We start from the raw sequence: 6,000 nt of genomic DNA, 5'->3' as shown, positions 1-6,000 counted from the left end.
CCTCCGAGACACAAAATGACACTTAAAAAATGGGAAGAGTACTTCCAATCCTTAGGCGACAAATATATAGCGGCAGGAGACTTTAATGCAAAGCACACATTATGGGGTTCGAGAATTAGCACACCGAGAGGTAGAACATTGGAAAAATACATTAGAAGCAGCAACCTCAATGTACTATCTACAGGAAAACCAACGTACTGGCCGACAGACCCCAATAAAATACCTGACCTGTTGGATTTTGCAGTAACAAAAGGGCTAAATGTAAGCAAATTAAAAATAACAACCAGCCTCGAGCTTAACTCCGACCATACACCAATTATAATAGAATATACAAGCAAACCACTACTTTATAACAAGTCAGAGTCGCTTTGCAATAAAACCACCAACTGGCAAACTTTCAAAGAACTGATCGAAAACAAAATCAACTGCAATATCCCGTTGAAAACACCTGAACACATTGAGCAGGCAGTAGCAACTTTGACAGAAATAATACAGGAAGCAGCGTGGGCAACCACCACCTATGAAACAAATAGCAGGCAATCAAAAATGATTCCGCAGGACATCCTAGACAAAATCAGGGAAAAAAGAAAAGCGAAAGCAAAATGGCAAAAACAGAGAACACGAGAAAACAAGAAAAACCTAAATAAATTTGCAAAGGAACTAAAGAATAAAATAAGGGAACATCATAATAACGAATTCTCAAAATTCATCGAATCACTATCCGCGCATGAGAATACCGACTACTCCCTATGGAAAGTCACTAACAAAATTAAGAAAACGGTAAAAACAATCCCAGCAATCAGAAAAATGGACAACACATGGGCTAGAACCAACGAAGAACAGGCAGAAGAATTCTCAAAGCACCTACAAAATATATTTTCGCCGTATGAAATTGATAACAACATCCCTGGATGGCAAACAAATGAAGAAGTGGAAAATGCCAGCAACACAACTGATAAACGCTGCACCATACTCAGCACAACAGCGCAAGAAGTTACAAACTTAATTGAGGCAACAAAGACAAGTAAAGCACCAGGATTTGACTTGATCAATGGGAAAATCTTAAAAAACCTTCCCCCAAAGGCAATAAGACTAACAACGATAATATTTAACGCAATTCTAAGAATACAGTACTTTCCTACACTATGGAAAATAGCACAGATAGTGATGTTACCCAAACCAAACAAAAACCCACATTTAACTGCATCCTACAGGCCGATATCATTACTACCTGCGTTTTCCAAATTACTAGAGAAAATAATATATAACCGCTTAAAACCAACAATAGAAAAAGAAAAACTAATACCGAACCATCAATTTGGATTCAGGAATAAACACTCCACAATAGAACAAATGCATAGACTCGTCAATGAAATCTTACAGTCGCTTGAAACAAAACAATACTGCACAGCACTCTTTATGGATATCGAAAAAGCATTCGACAAAGTTAACCATGAAAAACTTCTTCAAACAATCAAAAAGCAATTTCCAGAACAAATCTACAAACTACTCAAATCCTACTTAAACAACAGAACCTTTGTAGTAAAAATAAATGATGCATACTCTGAAATTAAGGACATCAAGGCAGGAGTACCGCAAGGAAGTGTCTTAGGACCAATATTATACACACTATACACGGCAGATATACCAACAACTGTCAACAGTAAAACACTGACGTTTGCGGACGATACGGCCATACTAGTGAGGCATGCAAATCTAGAAACGGCCTCCGCACTACTACAAGAACACACTACAAAAATAGAAAAATGGCTGCAAAACAAACAAATAAAAGTGAACACCAGCAAGTGCAACCACATAACATTTACACTTAGAAAAGGAAAAACACCAGATATTCAACTGAACGGCGCCCACATAGCACAATCAAAGCAAGTCAAATATCTGGGAATAAATTTAGACACATGCCTTACATGGAAGCACCATATAAAATCAATAATAAACAGAATAAGTGCAAAAAGGAAGCAGATGTACTGGTTAATCAATAGAAAATCTAAATTAAGCACAATGAATAAACTAAATATATACAAAACAATAATCAAACCAATCTGGACATACGGAGTCCCATTATGGGGGACGGCAGCAATGAGTCACATAAGCAAAATAGAAATAGAGCAAGCAAAAATCTTAAGGACAATAGTTAACGCTCCATGGTACGTCAGAAATGAAGACCTACGAAAAGATCTAAAAATTCCAACAGTCAAAGAGGAAATCGCTAGATACGCAAAAAAGTACAAAGAAAGACTTGCAGCACACCCAAACCAGCTGGCTGCTGAAACAAATAAAACCAAAATAGAAAGAAGACTGAAGAGGAAGCATCCCGCAGACCTCGAAATAGAGATGCAATAGGAAACCTAGAAGATGGAACCCCGCTGGGGGTAACCATCCACATGCTATATTTTATTTATTTCTATTTATTTTTATTTTTTATTTTTTATTCTTTTATTCTCTAAGCTATAACATTTTACCAAATGTCCTTCTGGACAAATTGTAAAAATTTAATAAAACAAATAAAAAAAAAAAAAAAAAAAAACTTCCACCTAGATATAATACTTTACCAAATGTCCTTCTGGACAAATTGTAAAATCCAAATAAATAATTACAAAAAAGAAAAAAATGTATATAAGTTAGAACAGCGTTCGGAAAGGTAGAATTAATGAAAAATATTACTAAAGTATTACAGTTGGAGGAATCAGCCAACTTTTCACCCAAACCAACATCGCAAGATGGAATATTAAATAATGTGTTACAACAAAAAATGAATACGTACTATGTTTCGTTAAGCACTGAATCGGTATCTGTATTATGTTAATTTATATTACAAAACATATTAGGTTACAAAAATTTAATGTCACGATCGTGTCTTCGTTCAATGATTCTCGTGTGACCGATATATTTCTCGTTTACGTTATTACAATACTCGTAGTAACTTTAATCCTCTGCGAAAAGCGCATCCCACCACAGCCATCAAAAATTTAATGTCACTTATTGATGAATATCGCGTTTGTAATATCGCGTAATGAATATTACGTGTAATGTCAATCGCACTTAATACTGATTAAGTATACAAAACTGTCAGTTAACTGAACCCTGACAAACTAATTTCAACTCATTAATCGGCGTGATTTATAATTACGAAATTTTAATTAACTTGTTCTTGACTGAAGAATAACTCCTGAATTAACTATTTGATTGATTATAACTGTATGACTGACTATGTACGGTTGATGAATATTAACTATTGGATGATTGACAATCATTACCGAATGAATGACGAATACCAACTGACTCTCTGTATTGTTGTCAATTCAAAGAAAGCGTTTCGCTCTTTAGCTAGAAAATAAAGTAAACTATGTATATTATCGCTAATCAAGATTTTGGCTTAAAGTTAAATCTTTAAGAGAGCTACATTTGAAGAGATTTTGTTTGGCAAATACATTAGCTCTACCACGAAAAAAGAATAGTTTAGCTTCGCGTAAGGAAATGTTAGTATACTGTGCACCTTGTAATATGTAACGCTAGATCTATTAACTTTATGAATTAAAAATATTTGAATAGATTACCATCTGTGCGGACTGCGATTTTCACGACACATTTCATTGAATATATTTAAAAAATAGGTTTGATATTACCACGTAGAAATTTAATTACGACAAATACTCTATACCGTCGATTCTCAACAAACAACTGATTAGAAGAGCATTATTGTTTTTTTTTTTTTTTTTTTTTTTATTTATCTAATTTGTACTTTACAATTTGTCCAGCTGGACATTCGGTAAATGTTTCTAGCTGACTGGTATTGACTCGCTGCTAGTGTCCTCTCATTCTTCGGCATTTTACAAGTGTTCTAAAAATAAGTACTACCTCTTCTAATGTCAAACAATGAATAATAAATATCTACACATTAATTATAAAATGTCATTAAAATTCTTACTATTATTTTGGATTATCCTGCAGGTACATATGTTAGTAGAAAAACATATTAACCAATATCAACCTTGTAAACAATTATAATATAAAGCGATATAAATGTTTATGTTAACGAATAAATAAAAATTATTTACTCTCACTAATACACGCTTAATTGAAAACAAAATATAGTTACAAAGATTTTGTTTTTCAATAGGTCTTTTCTAAATGTGAATTTTGTACACGTATTTAATTTATAAATATATTCATTATAAAAAAGTTTCTGCTGAAATGCGAGCCAATCGTTTCCTTTGGTTCAACAAAACGAAATAGTACGCCTTTTATTTTAAATTGCGTGTTTTGCCCACGATAGTTAATTATGTAAAAGAATTTGGAAAGAAAATTGGTTTGTATGATAAAACGGACATAAGTAATAGTACAGCTATTTGTCATATTTATTAGTAATTATAACAAGTATTAAACGTTTCTGTATTAAACGTCAATAAATGTCGTAGTGCTTATGGCCGGCCGTGTGTGTATGCAGTGTATATATGCATTGTTTCTTCGCTTCTTAACGGTTCACGCGTACGCCACAGCCGCGCTATAATGTACTTCCCCTCTCATCCTACACGAACGAAGCCGATCCAAAATATTCTAATTTTTGAATGGGAAAAAATTTCCATTCCGGTTGATTATTGATATACAATGTTGACAGTCAATTGTCGTGGAATGGGATCCAATTTTCGAAGTATGCGTCAAAAGTTGAAAGCTGTAACTCGGGAAGCTTTACTGCAATGGATACGGAGACGTGAGATGTTAGAAATGGTTTGACACCGTTGTGATTTTTGTTCAGCGTGAAGGTGACATTTTGGAGGCCACGGCCATCTAGACAATAACCAGATAGTGTCCCAGGCCTAGAAGATAGAAAGAGGATAGCCATTTCTGACAGATACCCAGGGACAACCCTTCCAGAGGGACCAAACCTTAGTCTATAAATCTTCCCAAAATCAGCACTCCACACACTCTGTTATAGTATTCTGAACAATTTTACATAGACTATCATATCTAAAGTCTCAATATTTCACTTTAATTGTGAAACGTTCAAACTAATAATAAACGTGAAATAATTCAGAATAATTGATTAGTAATTAAGGAAACAACCGATAATCTATTAATTTCACGATTTTCTATATCTTCTACGTGACAAAGGTATCTGTTGACTAGTGAAAAGGCTGCATAGTACCAAATGTCTAATCTTATTCTTCATAGCATTCCAGTGTTGAATTTGTTTCCATAGTGTTGAACCGTGGATGATAATCGACAAATTATAAAAAAAATAACAAAAAAGTAAATTTTTGTAACTATAAAGAAGAAAAAGCAAATTATAAATAAAAATAAAAAAAAACATTTCTATAATCTTGTCGTTAAACTGCGGAAAAAATGAGATATGTAACGACAAGAACTAGCTGCAAACAAGCAAGACGAAAAATTTATTAATTTGTCTGCATAAACAATGACGTTTTTTCTCACAGTTGAACAAAGAAAGAAAATTTTTTCTCTATTTCTGTATATTACTTCATATTTATGCTACAAATTTTAAATGCAGATACTTGAAAGTATGGAATAATTATTCTATTTTTCAGAATACTTTATCTTCTTTTTCCGCATTAATATTTTAACGACTAATAAATGAAAATAAACATACATATTTTTTAAAGTGTTCTGATGTAACAGTTCCATAGAGTAACGCAATTCCTTCGGGAAATACAAAGGATAACGCTTAAATTAACAGCACGCTCAGATATGGTGCGTACTCTCGACTGACGTGCTCTTATGAAGAAGTTTGAAGCGAACAATGTGTCACGTAAAATAAAAAAGAGAAATCGAAGATGAAAATAAAAGATGAAAATAAAAAATAAAAAAGAGAGAATTTATTTCTTAACACTTGGTTTACACTAACTACAATTTACTTCTGAACTCCAGTCGTGACTTTCCGAGACTGAAGCTCTTACAATTTGACTTTCGATCGGATCTGTTTCTTTTTTCTCTGTCATCCCACAATATCCCCACTATCCA

Source organism: Bombus fervidus, chromosome 15, assembly GCF_041682495.2.
Source record: "Bombus fervidus isolate BK054 chromosome 15, iyBomFerv1, whole genome shotgun sequence".
NCBI classification, from domain to species: Eukaryota; Metazoa; Arthropoda; class Insecta; order Hymenoptera; family Apidae; genus Bombus; species Bombus fervidus.
The sequence above is the reverse complement of the archived record's forward strand: the minus strand, read 5'-3'. Positions refer to the sequence as shown.